This window comes from Carcharodon carcharias, chromosome 5 (genome assembly GCF_017639515.1).
Source record: "Carcharodon carcharias isolate sCarCar2 chromosome 5, sCarCar2.pri, whole genome shotgun sequence".
Classification (NCBI taxonomy): Eukaryota; Metazoa; Chordata; class Chondrichthyes; order Lamniformes; family Lamnidae; genus Carcharodon; species Carcharodon carcharias.
This window is the reverse complement of record NC_054471.1, coordinates 69616225-69642284: the sequence shown is the minus strand read 5'-3', so window position 1 is coordinate 69642284 and position 26060 is coordinate 69616225. Positions and strand designations below refer to the sequence as shown.

General features: G+C 43.3%; 1 protein-coding gene across 3 annotated transcripts in view; it reads right to left on the bottom strand.

Annotated features, from left to right (window-relative positions):
* The window catches only part of tbpl1 (TBP-like 1), a 57259-nt gene extending 40369 nt beyond the window's left edge, over positions 1 to 16890 (bottom strand). For all 3 annotated transcript variants that reach the window (XM_041188398.1, XM_041188396.1, XM_041188397.1), the window contains exons 1-2: positions 16713 to 16890; positions 854 to 943 (exon numbers count right to left, since the gene is read on the bottom strand). The gene's annotated coding sequence lies outside the window, so the exon portion shown is untranslated. The remainder of the gene's footprint in view (positions 1 to 853; positions 944 to 16712) is intronic.
* Between the last annotated feature and the right edge of the window lie 9170 nt (positions 16891 to 26060).

Genomic DNA, 26060 nt, shown 5'->3' with positions numbered 1-26060 from the left:
TATTTATTCCCCATCCCTAATTGCCCTTGTTCAGAGGGCATTCAAAGGTCAACCATATTTTTGTGGATCTGGAGTCACATGTGGACCAGAGTCGACCATCAGATGGATTTTTACGACAATCAACAATGGTTTCATGGATATCATTAGGCTTTTAATTCCAGATTTTTATTGAATCCAAATTCCACCATCTGCAGTGGTGGGGTTCGAACCCGGTCCCCAGAACATTATCCTGGGTCTCTGGATTACCAGTCCCATGACTCTGCCACTGCCTCCCCATCTCTTGCCAACTTTAAAAAAAAGGGATGTGAGCATCGCTAGCAATACCAGTATTTATTGCCCATCCTTAATTACCCTGGAGGTGATGATGGTGAGCCAACTACTTGAACTACAACAATCCATGTGATATAGATACACCCACAGTGCTGCTGGGAAGTGAAGCCCAGGATTTTGGCCCAGCAAAGTAAAGGATCTATTTTAAGTTAAAACAAAGTGCCGGAAATACTCAGCAGGTCTGGCAGCATCTATGGATAGAGAGTTACCATCGAGTTGAATATGACTTTCCTTCAGAACGGAACTGAACAGTGAGTTCAGTTCTGAAGAATTATATTCTATTCAAGACTTAACTGTTTCTCTCTCCACAGATGCTGCTACACCTGTATATTTTAGATTTCCAAGCATCTGCAGTGTTTTGCATTTATTTTAAAAGGTTTTTAGGTGGTTCTTTGAATGTTGACAGCTTTTTATATGGTAATCTTGTGGATGTTCCTAAAGATTTGCATAAAGTTACTTCAAGGCCTATTGAAAAAAAAAAATGGCCCTCAGCATGCTGCATTTGTGATTCAACAGATTTTACCCCCTCCTCTTCCTCAAATCTTGAGGTTCATCTTCCTTCAGAGGCAAGGTGATCAAGATTCAGTTGTTGGCTGGAATGTGGATTAATTATCTGTGAAAACATGAAATTAATATTACAAATTAAGATACTGTACTGTACATCGCTCAGAAAATTATATTTTAAAGACAGTGCCTAAATCTTGGAATTTTTTGTTACTGTTAAGAGTTCAAAAAATGAGGGCAGGGATCATACAGGTGTACAAAAATTTGTAAATTTGTAGCAGGTTTGTTCATATTTGTGGCTATACAAAATAACTTACCAGATTTCCAAAACCAGTGTTGTTTCACCCTCCCATTGTTTGGCACTCACCATTCAGCAGCAGTCTCTCTTTCTTTTGTGACACATCTCCACTTTGGCCTAGTACCATGAGTTACTTTTAAAACATGCCACCCTAAGATCATTCAGAAGTTGCCTTACATTTATTAGCATTCCTGATAATGAAGGACACAAGACTTACTTAAGGGGTTCCCAAATTATGGCTGGGATGAGATTTTAGGTGGAGACTGTTGGGAAAGTCCTGGGACCAGCTTTTGATGTTCCATGATACACACACCCATTATTTTTTTCCCTGTTCGCAGTTCACTGGGAGGGGAGGCAGCCTCTGTGTGCACCTTGAGCACACCCGATTTTTTTTTTAAGCACACTGGTCTGCATCAAATCTCGATATTGATCAAGTTGGATGTCACATGGGAGATTAGATGCACAGCATCAACCACACTGCCAGGTTTTGAGAAACTGTCACAACATGCATGTCATGTATCTCATTAGGCTCAGTGAGAGGGATAACATTTTGACAAAGTAGGTTAAATTTAAAAACATATGATTTTATGTTTAAAGTTAGTGTGCACTTTAATAATTAAGTAGTAAAGGTTACTATTCCCCCCCCTACCCTCCACAACAACTCCTGTACCACCCAAGTTTTCACTCCAAGGTCACATTAAGTCTGAGGCATTAAAATGGGGTCATACCAGAAAAAGTCTGGGAAGCACTGGTTTAGTTGATGGAAGAGAATAGTTCAGTAGCTGGGGATGCAAGAGAGTCTCCTTTTCTTTACATTATTGGTCAAACATATGGAACTCTTTCCTGACATAAGGTGACATTTATCCCCATCTTTATGGTTAAACATCACTTTCTTCATGTTAATGCCATCTTGCTAGAAGCTAGTCATTAAATGTCAAATGATTGCCAATAAATCCAGATTAATAAAATTATGACAATTAAAACATTGGATTTCTCAGGTTAAATTCAATAACAATTTACTGTATTTAAAACAGTTATGGCAATATTCGTACATCAAGATCATTGCCTATATACTAACACAGGGACTGGTTGGATGAAGGCCTATACCTACAACCAATAGAGTAAATAAGTTGACTTTACATCAATGGAGATAAATAATAAATGCAGCAAAAATCCAGTTTTATTTCTGAGGCAAACAAAAAAACACTAACAGTTCTATAAGGCAAAGCATAATGTACAGGGTACATAGTCAACAGCATCCCATTTCAGCATTGAGTGGACATTGCTGTGACATTGTCAAAATGCAGAACTTGGTACTGAAGTTCATAAAAGATAGTAACAGTATTAGAAAAATCCTACTTTATAGTGCAACACCATTACAGTAATATGTAGATCCATATGTACTGCACTTGAAATCAATAGCATGCTTATTCAAATTACATACAATGACTGAGGCTCTCTCACCCCCAGGATCTCTTTCAATCGTCTAACCGTTTGAAGTAGGATGAGCTCTGAAATTCCCAGAGACTTTTCTCACCATGTATTAGTGTTCAAGTTTGCTTTTATGCAAACTCAATTTACCATGCAACAAATAATACTGCATGCAGGCAAGGCTTAATGCAAGCTAACAACCAGGAAACTTGGACTTAAGGCTCTTCAGAGCACAAGAGATCAGGGTTGTTCAAATCAAATTATGTTCTTAGGTGATTTGGGGATTGCACTCAAATGATCTTTGTACGAAAACTGTATTGTGGCAGCACTAACTTAAGGTTCACCTCCAGCAGTGGTGCACTTTGCACATATGCTTATTTGTTACTTTCAGTTATGGTACACCTAGCCTCTGACACAGCAGCTGTCACCTATTTCAATATAGACATGAAAAAATTTGACAAACACATTGTATGGTGTGTATGCACACACATATGGACTGAGTACAGCATCAGATTGAAAAGGTAGCAAGTCATTCTCAAGAAATAAAATTACTGTAGATCGAGGCATACAAGTCGATCTTTGAAGCTTCCAAAAATCCTTCCAGGGAGGTCAACTTATTCGTCGAGTATAAAATGTGAACCGCCAACGTTGGCATCAGTGGTCTTAATTTTGAAATGTGAAAAAGCATAACACTGGCAATTAAATTAAATCAGTGTGACATGTTTTATTGAATGAATAAATTCTACAAGGATAACTTTAACCACAATCAAAACATTCTAAAAACTATTGAATTCATTAACTTTTTGCGTCAGATCCTGAAGACAATCAAATTTATTGAGTCCCTTTGGTTACGGCATCACCTTAAGGATCGCACTTCAGACCAGACTTGCTTTTCAATTTTAGAATCATCCCTCCACAACAAATCATCGTCTCCATCCACTGAACTGAACATTCTGCATTTTTTGAATGATGTGATGACAGGTTGTGCATTAACAGCATCCCAGAATTTGATGACAAAGCCACAAAGTACATCAAGTAGGGCATGCATATTTTCATTGTGGTTTGTTTTCCATGAACCATCTATCAATTCCATCCGGTGCAAACATGATCTTTTGAATGGCTTGTTGAGGCACACATCCAAAAGGTGCTTTTGAATGGCGTGTTGAGGCACACATCCAAAAGGTGATGTTAGACCCCCTGGTATAACTGCAATGTGGGTGTGATTTCTTCACAGTTATGTCTCGATCTATATAAGCATGTCCCCCACTAAAGCTTTGAGTAGGTCACCAAGAAGCCCATTTCACACATTACTGATCCACAATTTCACTCCATCCTTATCCATTCAACTGTTCTCATGGGCATGCACAAAAACTCCTGCGGAGAACTTGATTTTCAGCATGGTTTTACATTTGAAAATGATCATAGGCTTCAATTTAATTCTGTTGGTCATGCAGTTTAGTTCCACTATGGATCTTGTCTCATGCCCTGTGGTTTTCACAAGAACTGTTTTGGGACCTTTCCACTCTACAGTTTGGTTGCCATTTCCAAATTCATGGACATTTCATCCATGCTGCTGATGTGGCTTAAATGGGTTTGACGTCCACGTCTTTTGATAGTATCTGAGCAATCTCGGTCTTCTGCTGCAACACTAGACATTTTCTTTCCATAAAGTAGCTACAACAACTAGCCATTGCCCTTTGCTGGACTCGGTGTTTGATCTGATCAACTTAAGTGCATACATAGGCTTGCATTTCTGGTGACGCCATAACCATTCTGCAGATTTTCAAGGACTCACTCCAGTACATGATTTAAGATCAGGCCAGTGGTTGCTCCCTGTTTTTATGGTGCATTTGATCTTGGGCATCTTCATCTGGGAGGATTCTCCCTTCTTCCATACTTGCACCAGTTTTTCACTAACACCAAATTCCCTCACTACAGCAATTATTTGTCAAGTTAGCAAATGTTACGACTTTCAGGTTGAAGTCAGCTTCATACTTAATTCTTTTTGCCGGAGAACACATTTCTGTTCATCATTCGCCATATGCAGTCTGCTCTGTGTGGGTGTGTCCTAAACTCCCATCCATTTTCTTGACGAAACGGCCCATATTGCCTGCTTGCTCCCTTGCGCCAACTTATAAGGTAAGTAAAACATACATTTCTGAGATGAAAAATTGATGCTGGCTCTGAATGGAAATATAGCATGACTTAATGGAAAGTTGGGAGAGGCTTAAACATAATTTTTTAGTGCCAAAAGTTGAGTCCTCCTTTTAGCTGGGTCCACTTCTACGCCATGTTCTATGGTATATCGATTGCCCAGGATCTCTTTGCCTAAACTGTCGCAGTCAGCAGAGTTGCTGTCAGCAGGTGGGGCACTTTTACCTTGACCACGAGTGGGTAATTCCAACATCCATTTTTCAAGTGCCAGTTCTCTTAATCAACAACTTCAACCAAGTAGTACACAAATTGACTAGGAAACAAGACAAACCATTGTGGAATGCCATACTGTTTTCCACTCAGCAACTTCACCTAACTGGTTTAGTCTTTTTTAGGATGACGCGGGTATAGACATCAGGGTGCAGGACTGCGAAATATTAAAGGAAATTAACAGAGAGAGAGGACGTCCTGACGGGTTTAGCAGCCTTAAAAAAGTGGATAAATCCGCAGGCCCGGATGGGATGTATCCCAGGCTGCTGAGGGAGGCAAGGGGAGAGATGCCTGGGGCTTGGCAGTAATTTTCAAATCCTCTCTGGCCACAGGTGAGGTGCCAGAGGACTGCTAACATTGTCCTGTTATTAAAAAAGGGAGGAAAGGATAGACCAGAAAATTACAGGCCAGTCAGTCTAACCTTGGTGGTGGTGAAGTTACTAGAAAGAATTCTGAGGGACAGAATATGTCTGCTCTTGGAGAGTCACAGATTAATCAGGGATAGTCAGCATAGATTTGTTAAGAGGTCATGTTTAATAGATTTGATCAAATTTTTTGAGGAGGTAACCAGGAGTGTTGATGAGGGTAATGCATTTGATGTGGCCTACATGGACTTTAACAAGGCTTCTGAGAAGATCCCTCACAGCAGACTGGTCAAGAGAGTAAGAGCCCAGGGGACCCAAGGCAAAGTTGGATCCAAAATTGGCTGAGAGGCAGGAAGCAGAGGGATAATGGTACAGGGGTGTTTCTATGACTGGAATTCTGTTTCCGGTAGGGTTCCGCAGGGTTCGGTGCTGGGGCCCTTGCTGTTTGTGGTGTACATAAGTGATTTGGGCTTAAACGTAAGGGATATGATTACAAAAATTGGTAGGGTGGTAAACTGTGAGGAGGATAGCCATAAGCTGCAGGAGCATATCAATGGACTGGTCAGATGGGCAGAGCAGTAGCAAATGGAATTCAACTTGGAAAAGTGTGAAGTAATGCAATTGGGGAGGGCTAACAAGGCAAGGGATTACACAATGAATTGTGGGACCCTGGAAAGTATGAAGACAGAGAGACCTTGATGTGCATATCCACAGATCCCTGAGGGCCGCAGAAGAGGTAGATAAGGTGGTTAAGAGGGCATATCGGATACTTGCCTTTATTAGCTGAGGTACAGAATACAAGAGCAGGGGGGTTCTGCTGGAACTGTATAAAATGTTGGTTAGGCCACAACTGGAGTACTGCTTGCAGTTCTGATCACCACACTATAGGAAGGATGCGATTGCACTGGAGAGAGTGCAGAGGAGATTAACCAAGATGCTGCCTGGGCTGGAGAGTTGAGCTATGTGGAAAGACTGGATAGGCTGGCTTTGTTTTCCTTGGAGCAACGGAGGTTAAGAGGGGACCTGATAGAGGTGAATAAGATTATGAGGGGCATAGATATGGTGGATAGGAAGGCACTTTTTCCATTAGTAAAGGGGTCAATAACTAGGGGGCATAGATTTAAGGTAAGAGGTAGAAGGCTAAAAGAGGAGTTGAGGAGAAATTCTTTCACCCAGAGGGTGGTGGGAGTCTGGAACTCTCTGCCTGAAAAGGGTGGTTGAGTCAGAAACTCTCAACATTTAAAAAGTATTTAGATATTTGTGTGCATTACCATAGCCTCCAGGGCTATGGGCCAAGCGCTGGAAAATGGGATTAGTGTAGTCAGATGCTTGTTGCAGACATGATGGGGCGAATGGCCTCCTTCTGTGCTGTAAACATCGATGAGTCTTCAAACAGAGATAATGCCCAGATAGATCCAGTAAAAAGATTTACAGTGAAGCCTATTTAGATTCAGCATTAACCAACTCCCTCAATCACTTGGGGGAATTTGGCAAAAACCATGCCTGGCCAGCACCGTGTTTGATTCAGGGTTCAATCAGCCATTCTTTTTACATTTTGAAACATCAGCAGCTTATATTTATATAGCACCTTTATCATAGTAAAAGCATCCTAAGGTACTTCACAGGGGCATAATCAACAAAATTTGACAATGGGGCTGCATAAGGAGATATTAAGGCAAATAATCAAAAGCTTGGCCAAACAGGTCAGTTTTAAGGTGTGTCTGAAAAGAAGCTTAGGGCCTTGGCAGTTGAAGACACAAGGACAGAACCACTGATAATATGAGCTAGTGTGGGAGTCAGGAATTGAAGTTGAAATGTCAGCAGTTTAGGTATGGGAGCAGGAAGTGGGCTTCATGGACAAAATGAGCTCAGAGAGTGCATGAGGACAGAAACCAGGGAAAGGTGCAAGTTCAAGTCTAGATCGGGGGAAATTTGAGGCAGTTTAGTCTGATGGGAAAGGGATGCAGCAGAACCAGTTGACTGGATGGTCCCGATCTTAGCGATAAAGTAGTCCTTGGTTTGGACTTATTGGAGGCGAGAGTGGAAGAAATAGGGGTGAGAGAATTAAGACAACAATTTGCTATCGAGATAAGAAAGTAGAGTTATCTGCTATCCTGCAATAGTGAGCAGTTTGGGCAGATGAAAGCAGGACTCAAATAGTGCTTTATGTGGTCCAATCCAAGTGATCAAGTGCAAGGTTTAGAATGTAGGAACTCAACAAAAAAAAATCTCAATGACAACAAGCAGCAAAAAAAAGCACCCTGTTGGTGCAGGAAAAACTTACATGATTGTCACAGTCCAACTTCTATTCCAACAACTAATATGCCATCAAACAACCAACCAACCATACCAGTTGAGATAAAGCGAACTTATGGGGAATCAGTGTCAGTGACCCACATGTAAAGGTGGCAACAAGAAGTCAGCAGGAATCAGAGAGTGAGCCTGAAGTAAAAAAAAATGCCGGAGACCCATGGATAATAGTAGCAGAGGGGATTCAGTGGTTGTGGGGGAGAGCAAGAAGTTGGAGTCGGGGGAGTTGCAGGAATCAGGGAGAGTTGCAGGAATCAGGGGGAGTTAAAGAATGCACTATGAGAAGAAATCAATAAAAATATCAAGAAGTGCCAGCACAGGACAACAGGTAGGTGATTGGTTGTTTGGAAAGCCAAAGGTGAGAAGCGCATAGTTGAAGGAGTTTGTGACAGAGCAGAGTTAGCATGAACATCAACAGCAAGGTTAAAAACAAACAAAACACATTAGCATGAGCAGAGTAAGTATAACAGTGAGTGAGTTAATAAGAGCATTGGCATGGAGCAGGTCTAGAGGCAGCATATTGCCAAGGCTCCTTCCATAGTACCTTTCAAACCCACAACCTCTAGAAGGGCAAGGACAGCAGGCACAAGGGAACACCAGCACCTGCAAACTCTTCTCAAAGTTACATACCACACTGACCTGGAACTATAATCACTGTTCCTTCACTGTCACTGCGTCAAAATCCTGGAACTGCCTTCCTAAAAGCACCATACGAGGATCTACAGCAGATGGACTGCAGTGGGTAAAGAAGATGACGGTGACTCAGCACCTTCTCAAGGGCAATTAACAATGGGCAATAAATGCTCACATGCCATGAAAGAATAAAAATGTAAATTTAATAGCTTAAATAAGATACTAACGATTTTCTGAAAGAGGGAGGAGTCAGATTATGAATAGGCAGCCAAGACCTGATGCTTGCAATTCATGCACCACTTGGGAACTTCAAATCACTGCATTTGCTTAGGGGGAATAACGTGTGTAGCAAGCGTACTGGACAGCTACTGGAGCTCGATCTCAGGATTTGAGTTTGAGGGGCAGCAGGAGCTTCATGGAGGATGATTGTACGTTCCAGGAAGTGGCCACTCTACAGGCAATAGAAATTCAGGATAGTCGATGGGTGATCATCCGAAAGAGTAGGGAGAGGCAGGAAGTGCAGGAGTCTTCGGGGTATGTGCCACTCTTAAACTATTAGTCAGCATTGGAGACTTCAGGGAGGAGTGCAGTCCAAACTATGATACCAATGGACGCCCAAGGCCAATGAAGTGTCCTGAAGTTACCACATGACGCATGAATTGCAAGCATTAGGTAAGGTACTACTGTAGTACCCTATCAGTTGCCTATTCATAATCTAAAAAATCTCCCCCCACCAAATTTTAGAAAATAATTAGTACCTTGTTTAAACTATTAGTTTTATCTTTTTATTCTTTCATGATGTGAGAGCATCGGTAGCAATACCAGCATTTATTGCCCATCGAGGTGGTGGTTCAGCGTCACCTTCACCTTCTTGAACCACTGCCATCCATCTGCTGCAGATACTCCCATGGTGCTGTTTGGAAGGCAATTCCAGGATTTTGACCCAGTAACAGTGAAAGAAGCGATATAGTTCCAAGGACTGCACAAGAGCGTACAGCAAAGGAGAAATGCTTTGCTATTCTATTGTTAGGGGAACAAACAGACATTCCCATAACCATCATTGTGGGTGCCAGGGTAAAGGAGATCACTGATAGCATGCGGAATATTCTACAGGGAGGAAGGGAGTGAGCCAGGAGTTGTGGTACATGTTGGTACCAACGAGAGAGAGAGAGAGAAGGCACTGAGGTCCTATGATCAGATTTTCAGGAGCTAGGGAGAAGGATAAAATGTAGGAACTCAAAAGTAGTAATCTCTGAATTACTCCCAGTGCTGCATGTTGGCAAGAATAAGATAAGGAAGATCTATGTGTGTCTTGAACCATGGTGCAGGTGGGAGGGCTTCAGATTTTTGGGGCATTGGGGCCAGTTCTGGGGCAGGAGGCACCTAACCAAAAGGGTGCGTCACACCTCAAAAGGATTGGGGTCAAGGTCCTTGCAGGGAGGTTCACGCGTGTAGCTGGGAGCGCTTAATCTAAATTGGCAGGGGACTGGGAATCAGTATAACGAGTTGAAAAGAAGAATAAGATGCAAAACATGAGTGCATACTAAAGGAGGTAGTAGTACTCTATCGGATAGTACTGGATTAAGAAATAGTGTGTGGGGTGAATAAGGTTAGTGAGCTGCAAGCAGAAATAGGAGTGAGAGAATGATGTAGTGGCAAAAATGGAAAGCTGGCTCAAAAATGGTGAGGACTGGGTGCTTAATATTCAGGGATGCAAAGTTTTCAGAAAAGATAGGGAAGGAAAAAAGAGAGGTGGGTTGACAGAAGCCCAAATGGAAAGGAGGCATTGCTGGATCTGGTGCTGGGAAATGAGGTGAACCAAGTGCCTGTGGGGAATATTTAGATAAGAGTTAACATCCCACTATAAGATTTAGATTAGTAATAGAGAAGAGCAAGGAACAAGCTAAGGTAGAACTTTCAAATTTGAAGACAGCTAATTTCAACAGGATGACAGAGTATAAAATGGAACCAAAGATAGACAGGAAAAAAATGTAATGGGACAAAGGGTGATCTTCAAGGAAAAACTGTTTCAGGTACAGGCTACATAGATTCCAACACAGATGAAAAGCAGAGGAACCAATGCCAGGGCTCCTCAGATGACGAGAGAGAATATGACGGGGATTTACAAGGCACGTTGGTGAATTCTTCAAGCACAAGCCAGGCCAAATACAATGAGTTGAGAGAGGAAACGTAGAGGCAATTAGACTGGCGAAGAGAGAATATGAGGATAAAAGGGCAGTTAACATAAAAGGAAACCCAAAAATCATTTACCAGCATGTAAACTGTAAACTGATAGTAGAAGCCAGGGTGGGCCCTACTAGGGACAAAGAGACATGTATGCTTAGTGGAGCATGGCAAGGCTAACATCTACTTTGTATCTATGTCTACCAAGGAAGAGGAAGCTGACAAAACATCAGTAGAAGCCGAAGTGGTACAGGTAATGGATGGGGTGAATATTTAAAGGCAGGATGTACTGGAAAGGTCTGTATGGCTTGCTTCCCAGGTTGCTAAAGGATGTGGAGGGAGTGCCAGATGGTCGGAGAGTGGCAATACGTTAACTTTGTTCAAGAAAGGGTGTGAGGATATTCCTAGTACCTACGCAGCAGTCAGTTTAACAGCAAAAGTGGGTATGATCGGGGGGAAAAACCCACAGACAATTGGGAGAGGGTTGAGTTAATTTCGGACAACCAGCTTGTATTTTATTTATAAAAGAGATCATAATTGTCTGATTTAATGGAGTAACAAGAGAAGATTGATGAAGGGAATGACACGGATTTTGTTTATATGGATTTTAAGAAAACATTTGACAAAGTACCTCGTAAAAGGCTGGTTAACAAAACTGAAGTTCATGAATAGGAGGGTCAGTGTCATCTTCAGTCAAAACTTGGCTGAAGGACAGAAAACAGTGAGTAGCAGTAAATGGTTGTTTTTCAGACTGGAGGATGGTAGACAGTGGTGCTCCTCAAGGATCAGTGTTGGGACTACTGTTTTATCGATAAATATAAAAGTAAAATGAAGTAAAATTTCAAAGTTTGCCAATGATACCAAACTTGGCAAACAACGAGGATGTGACCAAACGAACGCAACAGAACATAGGCTAGCAGCATGGTCAAACAAGGGGCAGATGGAGTTTAATACAGAGAAGTGTACGGTGATGCATTTTGGCAGAAGGTATAGGAGAAGCTATAAAGAATTAATGGCACAGTTCTAAAGAGGGTGCATGGACAGAGGGATTTTATATCCATAGATCTCTGAAGGCAGCAGGACATATAGAGAGAATAGGTTAACAAAGCATATGCAATCTTGGGCTTCATAGAGGTATTATGTACAAGAGCAATGTAGTGAAGCTGACTGAACCTACATAAAACTCTGGTTAGGCCACATATAGACATTGTATCCAGTTCATTTAGCACACGTTAGGAAGGATATTAGTGTCCTTGAGAGGGTGCAAAGGAGATTTACAGAAAAGTTCCAAAGATGAGGGAATGTAGCTACAATGGTAAGTTGGAGAAGCTTGGGTTGCTCTTCTTGGAGCAAAGGACATTGAAGGGAGATTGATAGAGGTGTACAAGATTATGGCAGGTTTAAGAAAGGTAGACAAAGAAAAGCTGTACTCATTAGCTGATGGTACAAGGACTAGGGTTTAAGATAAAGGTTTTTGGTAAGCAATGCAGGAGTGATGAGAGGAAGTTGTTTTTTTTTTAAACGTAGTGAGTGGTAATGACCTGAAACACTCAGCCTATAAGGGTGGTGGAAACAGAGGTGGCCAATTTCAAAAGGAAATTGGATGGGTGCTTCAGGAAATACATTTGCAGCACCACAGGGATAGAGCAGAGGGGAATGAGATTGACTGACTTGCTCTACAGAGAGTTGGCATAGATTGGATGGGCCAAATCACCTCCTCTGCACCCAAGTTACTTCATCTCCTCTGCGCCCCAAGTTACTTTTTGACCTTAAAGAGATCCATTAGCCATCCTGTTTCACCATTGGGAAGTAATAAGTAGCTGTTGCTTGGTCAGACTGATCACACCAAGTAAGTGTCCCATTGAGATCCAGCTCAGGCTGTGCCCACTAGCAATCCCTCATTTGTGTGTGGGTGTATGTGAGAGGGCAGTATTACTACAGTCTTCCGTTATAGTTACATTATATTACAAGACAATTGCATGACATTATAACGGTGTCGACTTATATAAAAAAATATATTTGTTCATGGGATGAGGGTATCGTTCAATAAGCCAGCATTTATTGTCCATCCCCAATTGCCTTCGAGAAGGTGGAAGTGAGCTGTCTTCTTGAATTGCTATAGTCCATGTGTGGTGTAGGTACACCCACAGTGCTGTTAGGAAGGGAGTTCCAGGCTTATAACCCAGTGACAAGGAAGGAATGGAAAAATAGTTGCAAGTCAGGATGGTGAGTGGCTTGGAGGGAAACTTGCAGCTGGTGATGTTCTCATGCACCTGCTGCCCTTAACCTTCTAGGTGGTGGAAGTCGTGGGTTTGAAAGGTGCTGTCGAAGGAGCATTGGTGAGTTCCTGCAGTGTATCTTGCAGATGATACACACTGCTGCTACTAAGAGTCAGTGGTGAAGGGAGTGAATGTTTGTCGATGTGGTGCCATTCGAGCAGGCTGCTTTGTCCTGGATGGTGTAAAGCTTCCTAAGTGTTGTTGGAGTTGCACTCATCCAGGCAAGTGGAGAGCATTCCATCACACTCATGATTTGTGCCTTGTAGATGGTTGTCAGACTTTGGGGAGTCAGGAGGTGATTTACTCGCCACAGGATTCCCAGCCTCTGACCTGCTCTTGTAGCCATAGTATTTATATGGCTAGTCCAGTTCAGTTTCTGGTCAATAGTAACCCCTAGGATGTTGATAGTGTAGGATTCAGTGATAGTAATGCCATTGAATGTCAAGGGATGATAGTTGGATTCTCTCTTGTTGGAGATGGTCATTGCCTGGCATTTGTGTGGCACGAATGTTACTTGCCACTTGCCAGGCTTGTCCAGGTCTTGCTGCATTTGGACATGGACTGCTTCAGTATCTGAGGCGTTGCAAATGCTGCTGAACGTTGTGCAATCATCAGCAAACATCCCCATTTCTGACCTTATGATGGAAGGAAGGTGATTTATGAAGCAGCTGAAGATGGTTGAGCCTAGAACACCACCCTGAGCAACTTCTACTATCGCCTGAACATTGTCAGGGCCCATAGCCTTTGCAGTATCCCGTGCTTTCAGTTGTTTCTTGATATCATGTGAAGTGAATCAAATTGGCTGAAGACTGATGATGCTGGGGGCCTCCAGAGGAGGCCGAGATGGATCATCCACTCAGCACTTTTGGCTGAAGATTGTTGAGAATGTTTCAGCCTTATCTTTGACACTAATGTTCTGGGCTCCTCCATCATTGAGGATGGGGATATTTATGGAGCCTCCTCCTCTAGTGAATTGTTTAATTGTCTACCACCATTCACAACTGGATGTGACAGGACTGCAGGACTTAGATCTGATCCATTGGCTGTGGAATCACTCAGCTCTGTCTATCACTTGCTGCTTATGCTGTTTGGCACGCAGGTAGTCCTGTGTTATAGCTTCACCAGGTTGACACCTCATTTTTAGGTATACCTGGTGCTGCTCCTGGCATGCCCCTTGCACTCTTCATTGAACGTGGGTTACTCCACTGGGATGGTGGTAATGGTAGAGTGGGGAATATGCTGGGCCATGAGGTTACAGATTGTGGTCAAGTACAATTCTGCTGCTGATGGCCCACAATACCTCATGACCAGCCAGTCTTGAGTTTCTAGGTCTGTTTGAAATCTATCCCGTTTAGCACGATAGTAGTGTCACAACACGATGGAGTGAAGATGGGACTTCGTCTCCACAAGGACTGTGCGGTGGTCACTCCTACTGAAACGGTCATGGGTGGGTGCAACTGCGGCAGGCAGGTTGGATGAGGTCAAGTATGTTTTTCCCTCACCACCTGCCACAGATCCAAACGAGCAGCTATGTCCTTTAGTACTCGGCCAGCAGTGGTGCTACCGAGCCACTCTTGGCGATGGACATTGAAGTCCCCCACCCAGAGTACATTTTGCACCCTCAGTGCTTCTTCCAACTGGTGTTCAACATGGAGGAGTACCAATTCATCAGCTGAGGGGGTGGGGAGAGTACATGGTAATCAGCAGGTTTCCTTGCCCATGTTTGAACTGATGCCATGAGACTTCATGGGGGCCGGAGTCGATGTTGAGGACTCCCAGGACAAAGCCTTCCCAACCGTATGTGCCACTGTGCCGCCACTTCTACTGGGCCTGCCCTGCCGGTGGTACAGGACATAACCCAGAGATGGTAATGGTGATGTCTGGGACATTATCTGTATGGTATAATCCTGCAAGTGTGACTATGGTAGGCTGTTGCTTGACTAGTCTGAGACAGCTCCCTCAGTTTTGGCACAGGTAATAGGAGAACATTGTAGGGTCGAAAGGGCTGGGTTTCTCGCTGTCGTTTCCGGTGCCTAGGTCATGCCAGGTGGTCTATCCGGTTCTACTCCTTTTTATTGGCTTTTTATACAGGTTTGATACAGCTGAGTGGCTTGCTAGGCCATTTCACAGGGCATTTACGAGTCAACATTACTGCAGGTCTGGGGTCACAAGTAGGCCAGGCGAGGACTGCAGATTCCCTAAAGGACATTAGTGAACCAGATGGGTTTTTACAATAATGGTTTCACGGTCATCATTAGACTTGAATTCTAGATTTTTATTGAATTCAAATTCCACCATTTGTTGTGGTGGGAATCGAACCCAGGTCCCCATCTCAAGCTTACCAATCCAATGGCCATACCACAATGCCACTGCCTCCCCATACTGGAACAGTTTGGCTATGGTTCAGTACTATTGCAGAATATTGTCAGGGCCCATAGCCTTTGCAGTATCCAATGCCTACAGCCATTTCTTGATATCACATGGAGTGATTCAAATTGCCTGAAGACTGACACCTGTGATGCTGGGGTCCACAGAAGGAAGCCAAGATGGATCATCCACTCGGCACTTTTGGCTGAAGATTGGTGCAAGTGCTTCAGCCTTTCTTTTGGCCCAACCATCTTCAGCTGCTTCATCAATGACCTTCCTTCCATCATAAGGTCAGAGGAATGGGGATGTAAGTGTCAGGCAATAAGAGAGAATCTAGGCATCGCCCCTTGATGTTCAATAGCATTACAATCACTGAATCCCCCACTTTCAACATCCTGGGGGTTACCAATGACCAGAAACTGAACTGGACTAGCCATATGAATACTGTGGCTACAAAAGCAGGTCAGAGGCTAGGAATCCTGCGATGAGTAACTTCACCTCCTCATTCCTCAAAGCCTGTTCACCATCTACAAGGCACAAGTCAGGAGTGTGATGGCCTTGCCTGGATGAGTGCAGCTCCAACAACACTGAAGAAGCTTGACACCATCCACGACAAAGCAGCCCTTGATTGACACCACATCCACAAACATTCACTACTTCCACCACCGATGCACAGTAACAGCATGTGTACCATCTACAAGAGGCATTGCAAGAATTAACCAAGGCTCCTTAGACAGCACCTTCCAAACCCATGACTGCTACCATCTAGAAGGACAAGGGCAGCAGATCGACGGGAACATCATCACCACCTGGAAGTTCCCCTCCAAGTCACTCACCATCCTGACTTGGAAGTATATCACCGTTCCTTCACTGTCGCTGGGTCAAAATCCTGGAACTCCCTCCCTAACAGCACAGTGGGTGTATCTACACCACATGGACTGCAGCAGTTCAAAAAGGCAGCTCACCACCACCTTCTCGAGGGCGACCAGGGATGGGCAATAACTGCTGGCCCAGCCAGCGAAGCCCACATCCCGTGAATGAATTTTAAAAAAATGTGCTGGGCTCCCACACCATTCTCTTCTGAAAAGGAAGAATGAAGAATGTGCAGGGTCAGAAGGGGAAGGCGGGGGTTAAATTAACTGTTCATTCGAAGGGCCAGTACGGACATGATGGGCCGATTTGCCTCTTTCTGCGCTGTAGCAATTCGGAGATTCATTGAAGATGGGGATATTTTTGAAGCCTCTATACAGGAAAGCGGGGAGGGGGCAGCACCGTTTGGAAGGGGGGGGGGGGGGTGGGGGGGTTGCCTTGCCCTGAAATAGGCGAACACTTCGTGGATGAACCAAGCCCTGGGCCCACACCAGCAAACACACTCACTCACTCACTGATTCAGTGAGTGGGCGATCGGCTCCGCTCAGCCACTCCCTCCCTCCCTCTGCCCCGATCACACTGTCCGTTCTAACTCACCGCCACCCACTTCGCCTCCGGTTCCTTCCCATTTTGACCGAAGGCCCCGGCAAACCGGATATCGGAACTCTGCCGCGCATGTTCACAAAGTCTGAAAGAAACTAATAAAAGGCTCCTCACCGGCCTCGCCTTCAGCTCGGCTCGGGCTTTGCGGCCGGACGCTCCTCGGCTCTTCCTCTCTTGTTATTGTTGTTGTTGTTGTTCGGAACGCGGCGGTTTAACGGTCCAGGAGCCAACGTTCCAACACTGTTACTGTTTGAGCACGCACCGAGACCCGGAAGCGTGCATGCACGCTCTGATCGATAACCCTGCCCGCCAGTCAGAGCACGGTGCCCATGGTATCCAGCCAATGAGAGCGGCGGAGAGGAGGGATTTCCTGCGAGGCGAAAGTGGCGGGGGGTGGGGATGATCTGGGGTTTGGTCAGTGTGCGCGTGGGTTGCGCAGACTCGGCCGGAGTTGGGATATTTGAACCGTTTTGTTTTGGCCGCATCTGACGACCAAACAGAACGGTACCGATCTCGGCGGTGGATTGGCGTTAGGAGCAAGCCTGCTGCGGCAATAACTGATAAATTTTTCATAAATTGTATTCCCAATTCTGGTTAAAGTCTTTGTCAAAGAAACTACTGCCTAACTCAGAATTCATGAACACTGGTTCAGCCGGCTCTAACCACATTTATAGAATCACAGAATTGTCACAGTGCAGAAGGAGGCCATTCGGCCCGTCGTTTCTGCACCAGCTCAGGAAGGAGCATCATGACTTAGTGCCATTCTCCAGCCTTTTCCCTGTAACCTTGCACATCGTTTCTATTCAAATAATGATCCAATACCCCCTTGAATGCCTCGATGGAACCTGCCTCCCCCACACTTCCAGGCACTGCATTCCAGACCCGAACCAATCGCTGTGTGTAAAAGCTTTTTCTCATCGCATTTGCTTCTTTTGCAAATTGCTTTAAATCTGTGCCCTCTCATTGTCGATCTTTTCACGAGCGGGAACAGTTTTGTTCCCGGTGGGTGTTGTTGGATTAGGGGTGTCAGCCTACGATGCTGACACAACCAAAGGAGAAGCAGAAGTTAATGAAATCTACAGCACAAAAACATTTAGCCTAAGTTATTGTGCCACAACACTAAATACATACAAATTTCCTCTCACTTCAAGTATCTCCTCCTTTGTCCCTTATCTCTGTTTCCCTTCTCCCTCTATATGCATCGTTGTTGGCTATCCCTCTATTCGAGGATGACCTGTCTTGAGGGTCAAGTTTCTGCCATGGATCTTCATGTGACTGAACAGGTCTATTCTCGACACACAGCTCTTTGAGCACAGGGCAGGATGTCCCATGAGGTAGTAGGATCTGGAGTGCAGAATTTGCTTGCTTCTCTGCTGCCGGTCTGCCTCATCATTAAGATGTACTCAAAAGTATGATACAGCTTGATGGACAACTTGTAGCCATTTTGAATGATTGGTAGCAAGCTCATCTCAGTCATTAATGTCAATAGTGCTACACTTCAAGGGGAGCTTCAGAGTGTCTTTGAAGCGTTTTCTTTGACCTCCCCTGCAATGTTGGCCATTTGAGAGTTGAGAAAACAGGACCTGGCAGGAGAGATGGTTTTTGGCCATCCAGACACAGTGTACAGCTGATTGCAATTGATTTTGCAGGAATTTTGACTGAATGCTTGTGGAGCTGGCTTAAAGAAGGACACTAGCATTTTTTTGCCAGTCTTCCCATTGAATCCGGAGGGAGCGGCAGAGGCATTGCTGATGGAATTTCTCACTGATACACAGTCCAGGTCTCACTGCAATACGGGAGTGTGGTGAAGACAGCTGCTCTGTAGACCAGGACTTGTTTTGATTTGTGGATGTCTTTGTTGTCAAACATTTGCTACCATAGTTCTTGGAAGGCTGAGCTAGCTGGGCACAGCTGATCCAGTTAGACCTCCTTGTCGATGGTGGTCTTTTGAAAGAGGTGGCTATCAAGGTATGGGAAGTACTCAACATATTCCAAAGTCTCCCCTTCAACACATATGGGAGGTGGAATATTTGGCTAACCTGGTCTGGGTTGATATATGAGTTAAGTCTTGGCAAGATTTAAGGACAAGTCAAGTTTCTTGTATGAAGAATTGAAGAGATTGAAAGTGGCTTGCAAATCCGGTGCAGAGTGGGCAATGACACTGCAGTCATCCACAAACTGTAAATCATGTATGTCTCTGGTGGTCAGTTTAATTTTGGCACAGAGGCAACTGAAGTTAAAGAGTTTTCCATCTAGCCAATATTTAAAATGGAAACCAGAGAGCAATTGATCTTTGATGAGGTGAGTTGCCACTGTCAGATAGATTGTAAATAGTATGGAGGCAATCACAGAACTGTGCATGACCCTGGTCCGGATTCTGAAAGCATATGTTTCAGATCTCAAGACAGTTGTAGTCATATCATCATGAAACAATTGCAGGGTTGTGATAAGGCTTCTTGGATATCCAAATCTTTGGAACACAATCCATTGAGCCCCATGATTTACTGAATAAATTGATCCTGCTAGAAGCCTGTGCATGACTTGGTTTGACATGGAAACCTTGGGACGACATCATTGTCCACTCAACCTTGATGGGTTGGTCAGATTTCAGTGACTTGTCTTCTTGCAGCTTTCTTCCGCCTTTGTAGCTGGTGAGATGCACTGTCATCCTTTGCCTGTCCTGCCATTGAGGACTTTTTGGACCACACTTTGCCTGGCACCTCCCCCCAACCTTTCCACCAGTGTGACTCTACCAGGAGCAAGGATCATCGGAGTGCACAAGCCTCTCCACTATATCAAGGTGACAATCCATGGAGGGGTTTTATGTATGCAGCAAACCAATGTTAAATTCATCATTATCAACCCCAACCACTTTCCATGGCAGTTAGTTTCACATTTCCACCATCTGATAATTTTTCCAAAATTATTGTGTTATCAGTTACTGGTCATTTTATATTTATGTCCCCTTGTTCTAGACTTACACACAATTGGAAACAGTTTTCCATTTGCACCCTAGCAAGCTACTTCATAATGCTAAACACTTTATCAGATGTCTTCTTAGTCTTCTCCTTTATAAAGGAAATCTTTCCTAAGAGTTGCATAATTGTATAACTTAAAGTTAAATGTCTACAGGTAGGGGGCACTCACTGGATAATTATAAGATCATTAGAAATAGCATCAGGAGTAGACCTTTCAGCTGATCTGATTGTCGCCTTAACTCAACTTTTCTGCCTGTCCACCATAAACCTTGACACCAAACAAATCACATCAATCAAAATTTGTCTAACTCAGCCTTGAATATATTCAATGACTAAGACCTCTGTGGAAGAGATTTCCAAAGACCAACAGCACTTTCAGAGAAAATATTCCTTCTCATCTTTGTGTCACAAGGCTATGCCCCTTTATTTTTAAAAAGATTCAAACTTTCAACTGACTGGAAATTTTGCAACTTGAAATGAGACAGAACAAAATACTTAAAAATGCAAGGCCACCTTCCAAGATGTAGGTGAAAAAACAAACAAGTCACCCTCAGTGCAATGTGAAAAGAGAGACATTTCCTATCATTCAGAGACCCATCAAAATTTATCACTGTCTGAGGAAGAGACATTAAAATACAAAGTGCTGGATATTGAAACAATTGCTGCCACAGACAGACTCACCCAAAACCCCTTGGAAACACACAATTGGTAAAATATAACAGGCCAGGCTGCAACCAACACAGACAATTTTCAGAAGAGGAAACAGGCCGAAAGCTGAGCTTTCTCCCTCCCTCTCTTTTGGAACAAATGTATTGCCTGATTAAGAAGCCAATATTACTAGAAATCTAACAGTGAACTGAGTTTCATAATAATTGCAACATCTTCACATCAAGGCTGCATCCATGAAACCAGCCAATCCAAATTGGTCACAATGTTTAAAGACCTAGGCCTCTGTGATAATTAACGGATGCTTTTCCGAATATTCTTTTGACTTTTCTCATTGGTCTCTAACTTCCCTTGTTTCTGGTACCTGTGTGTGTGCATGTGATGCTGCGTTTTTATTATTTTTTCTCTGGGGTTTAGTGGTCAATAAATTTACTTTATATAACTCAAGAAAACCTTGTTTGATTGGCTCTTTATTGATCATTGCATAAATAGTTAAATATATTTGAATTCAGAAACAGCATCATTTTGTGAAAATAATACTTAAACCTTAGTTGTGACCAAACAAGGAGGCCGAATAGAAGGGAACCAGTTCACTTCTGCTCACCTGGTCATAACAGCCATCTTAAATGGGAGACCCCTTATTTTTAAACTGTGGCTTCCTAGTTCTAGATTCCCCTGGTAGAGGATACGTCTTCTCGTCATCTACCCTGTCAGGTCCACTCAGAATCTTAGGTTTCAATAAGATCACCTCTCAATCTTTTAAACTCCAATGACCACACGCCCAACCTGCTCAACCTTTCCTCATAAGACAACCCAGGAATCAGCCTAATGAACCTTCTCTGAATTGCTTCTATTGCAAGTATATCCCTCCTTAAGTAAGGAAACCAAAGCTGTATCCAGTGCTCTCGGTGTGGTATCACCAATGCACTGTACAGTTGTACCAAAACTTCTCTACTTATACTCCCTACTCACTAGGGGTGCCTATATAAAAATAAGGAGTTGTACATTTAAGACAGAGATGAGGAGAATTTTTTTCTCTCAGAGGGTTTGGAGTCTTTGGAACCGTATTCCTCAAAAGACAGTGGAAGCAGAGTCTTTAAATATTTTTAAGGCAGAGGTAGATAGATTCTTGATAAGCAAGGGGGTGAAATGTTATCAGGGATAGGCTGGGGTGTGGAGTTGAGGTTACTATCAGATCTGCTGTAATATTTTTGAATGACGGAGTAGGCTCAAGGGGCCGTGGCCTACTCCTGCTCCTAGTTCATATGTATGTATGCTATACTCCATCTCCCTTTCAATAAATGCCAACATTCTACTTACCTTTCTGATTACTTGCTGGACCTACATGCTAACTTTTTGTGATTCACATACAAGGAGACTCAAGTGTCTCTGTACCGCAGCATTCTGCGGTCTCTCTCCTTTTAAGTGATATTCTGCTTTTCTTTTCTTCCTGCCAAAGTGCGCACTATCACATTTTCCCACATCATTCTCCATCTGCCAAATTTTTGTCCATTCACTTAACCTATCCATATCCCCATGCCGACACTTTGTACCCTCCTCACAACTTGTTTTCCTTCCTATCTTTGTATAATCAGCAAATTTGGCTGAAAAACAGCCAAATTTGGTCTCTTCATCTAATTCATTAATATAGATCGTAAAAGTTGAGGCGCAGTTACTGATTCACTAGTTACAGTTCGCCAACCTGAAAATGACTCATTTATCCCAACTCTTCGGCCAGAATTTTCCAGCCTTTCACACTGGCGGGATCTTCCGGTCCCAACGATGTGAGCAGGGAGTTCAATGGCTTGCCGACCCTGCCGCGGGGAAACCTGTCTCAGGGGGCTGGAAAATTCTGGCCATTGTTTCCTGTTAGTTATCCAATCCTCTATCTATGCTAATCTTTCATTCCCAACATCATGAACTCTTATCTTGTGCAGTAACCTTTTAAGTAGCACCATATCAAATGTCTTTTGGAAATCCAAATATACTCAATCTGTCGGTTTCCCCTCCATCCACCATGCTTGTTACATTTTCAAAGAACTCCAATAAATTTGTTAAATCTGATTTCCCATTCACAAAGCAATGCTGACTTTGCTTGATTGTATTTTGATTTTCTGCATGCTCTGCTTTTGCTTCCTTAATAATGGACTCTAGCATTTTCCCAAAAACATATATTAGATTAACTGGCCGTTAGCTCTCTGCCCTCTGTCTCCCTCCTTTCTTGAACAGAGGTGTCACATTTATGATTTTCCAACCTGCTGGGACCTTTCCACATTCTCAAGAATTTTGGAAGATTACACAATGCCTTCACTATCTCTGCAACTACTTCCTTTAAGATACTAGGATGCAGGCCATCAGGTCCAGGGAACTTGTCAGCTTATAGTCCCATTAGCTTTTCACATGCTTTTTCTCCAGTGATTGTGATTGTTTTTAAGTTCCATTTTGCCCCACTGCTGTTCTACAATTCTTGGGAGGCTTTTTGTGCCTTCTACTATGAAGTCAGATACAAAATACTTGTTCAAAGTCTATGCCATTTCCTTGTTTCCCATTATTAATTCCCCAGTCTCACCCTCCAGTGGACCAATGTTCACTTCAGTTATTTTTCTTTCCTTTTTATGTATTTGTAGAAGCTTTTACTGTCTGTTCTTATATTTATTGCTAGTTTTCTCTCATACTCCAATTTCTCCCTCTTTATTTAGTCATCCTTTGCTGGTTTCTAAAGTTTCCCCAATCTTCTGTCCTACCATTAGTCTTTGCCACATTGTACATGTTTTCTTTTAATTTGATACCATCCTTAACTTCCTTCCAATTACTTGTGCATATATAAAGAGACATTTATTGACATTGGCTGTATGCTGTAGAGTTAAGTGGTATACATTTCTAATGTCTCCCTTTGTGAATAATCCAAAACTGAATAAAGATTGACTTCTGGTCTCCTCCTTCATGAACTGGCTGTAGGATGTTTAACAATTTGAGAATGATGGAAAGCTGTTGTGATGTATATGTGGAACCTGACCCCATTTGATATGTCAAGACACAATATATAGATGAAAAATAGGAAGGTGTGGCACTGGCAAGAGAAGACATTGCTAGAGATGTTCTGGCTATGACTGGATAGATAATAGTGGAAACAAGCGAGGATAGTCCCACAAGAGTGTCTAAGGGTGTTGACTATGAGCAGAGTTTTGGGAGATCTCTACATCTTAAAAAATATTTTGACCATATAGTTTTAAAAATGTACCAGCCCTATATAAGAATCTGATAAATGAAACACTTGTATGACTGTAAGTGAAATCAAATATTGTGTTGTGCAAGAAATAAGTGCCAGCTTTCAACCAATGATAGCGCTCTCAGGTACTGGCACAGATATCATAAGGCAGAATCCGCACATGAATTAGACCGTCTAGGGACCTGAGAGGGGGATTAAATTGGTTAACCCTCAAAACAAGAACGGGAATCACAATTGACGTATGTCTGTTGAGTGGAATGCGGGCAGCATCCAGCTTTTTGCTAAATATCATGATTTGTCCACAGAGCTGGTGCACCCTGCACTTTTCATTGGCTTCATGCATCAACAGGGGCCTCAATATTGTTACAAACGCACTAAATAAAGCTAGACCGCACTACTTAAAGCTAGCCTGCACTTCTTAAAAGGCATTGTGGCTGGAGTAGATACTGGGAGTCTGCAACTGAACCTGAACTTGGAAAGAGAGGAGAATGACTGACCACAGGAGAGGGTGGGCCACCGATTTTTGGATGCTGCAATGGGGGTCTTGGTGGAGGAACTGGAAAGTAGGGGAGGTGTTCTGTAACTTCAGGGTGTCAGGAAGCCCTGCAACAATGGCCAGGATTTTTCCTATGGCGGGCGGGCTGGGAGGGCGCAGAGCTGATTGCTGCCCGCGATTGGCTGTGCACCGCCATTTTATGCGGGCGGGCCAATTAAGGCCCGCCCAGCATAATACACGGCCAGTAGTGCTCAGCACTACCAGTGCAGGCAGGGGGAGGAGGGAGTGTCAGGGCCTGCGCTCTTTCACGCATGTGCACAAAAGAGCGCAACAATCTCCCTGAGGCACGGAGTTGCCTCAGAGAGACTGAATGGATAGCAAAAGGATTGAATAACTTATTTTAAAATTTATTTAAGCATGTCCCCTCATGTGACTGTGTCACATGAGTTGGGACATGTTGTTACATTTATGAGAATTTATTTACTTATTTAGTGAAAGGTTTAGGAACCTCATCCGGCCTGTGGATGAGGTTTCCTGAAAAACATGAAGGCCACTTGGGCTTTTCACCTGCCCGTGAACTTTAATTTTGGACGGGCAGCATTCTTAAGTGCTTTAATTAATTTCTTGATGGCCTTAATAGGCCGTTTGCATTTCGGTGGGCCCACAGCTGACTCAGGCTCGTGGCCACTGAACGAAATATCACGATGACGCGCGATGATGTCAAGACACACGCCCGACATCATTGCACGTCATTTTAAGCGTCGGTGTGTCAGGCCCGTCCCTGCACGCCTACCGGAAAATTCTGCCCAATATGACAAGAAGGCAGTAGGAGAAGTTAATCATGGAAATTAATGCTAGGACTTGGATGCATTGACAGAAGGCAAATGACATCACACAAGTGGTAGAAGTTAGTATCATAGTATCTTTACGGTGCAGAAAGAGGCCATTCGGCCCATTGAGTCTGCACTGGCTCTCTGAAACAGCATTCCACTTAGTTCCACTCCACTGCCTTATTCCCATAGCCTTGCACATTCTCTCTTTTCAGGTAGCAATCCAATTCCCTTTTGAATACCTTGATGTGACTCTTCCTCCACCACCCTTTCAGTAAGTTTGTCTCAGACAACCACCTCTGGATGAAAAATTTTTCCTCACCACATTTACTGCTTTTGCCAATTATTTTGAATCTGTGCCCTCTATTTCTTGATGTTTTCCTGAGTGGGAAGGTATTGAAGGCACCCTCAGTACCAAATCTTTCTCACTCTTGGAATGAGGGGATTGCCCTATGAGAAAAGATTGAGTAGACTCAACTTATATTCCCTATAGTTTAGAAGAGTGAGAGGTGATCTCATTGATATATCTGAAATTCTTAAGGGGTTTGACAGGGTAGATGCTGTGAGGGTGTTTCTCCTGGGTATGAAAATCAGACAGGATCTGGAACTAGGGGTCACCGGCTCAGAAAAACTGGCCAGCCATTTAGCACCGACATGCGGAGAAATTTCTTCATGCAAAGAGTTGAGAATCTGCAGTCGTCTACCCAAGAAAGCTGTGGTTACTCAACTGCTGCATATATTCTGATAGCAATAGATTTTTGGATACTAAGGGAATCAAGGGGAATGGGGATAGTACAGATTGAGGTAGATGATCAGCCATGACCTAACTGAATGGTGGAGCATGTTCAAAGGGCTGAATGGCCTAATCTGGGTTCTATTTCTGATGGTCTTAGTTCTGAAGTAACTGCACCATTAGCCTCAGCCGCTGCTCACAATACCGTGCCTCCATCACTCGTCTGCTTGTTCTATTTTAGAAAGACAGGCATTGAAAGATATAACTGGATCCCAATCGTGACACATTTTTAAATATTTTAATTATAAAAAAAACACTATGAACATGCACCTCCAAACAACCACAGTTTCAGTCTGTTCCAATATATACAAGTGACTGTCCAGTTAATACCTACCACTTGTTATGGTCTCTGTAGAAACCATTAACTTTTAAAAAGAGATTCGAGCTTCCAGTTACTAGTTGAAAGAATGACACAAGATTTCATGTTTTAAAAATTTTACTGTAAGGAATGACTAAAAAAACCATTGACT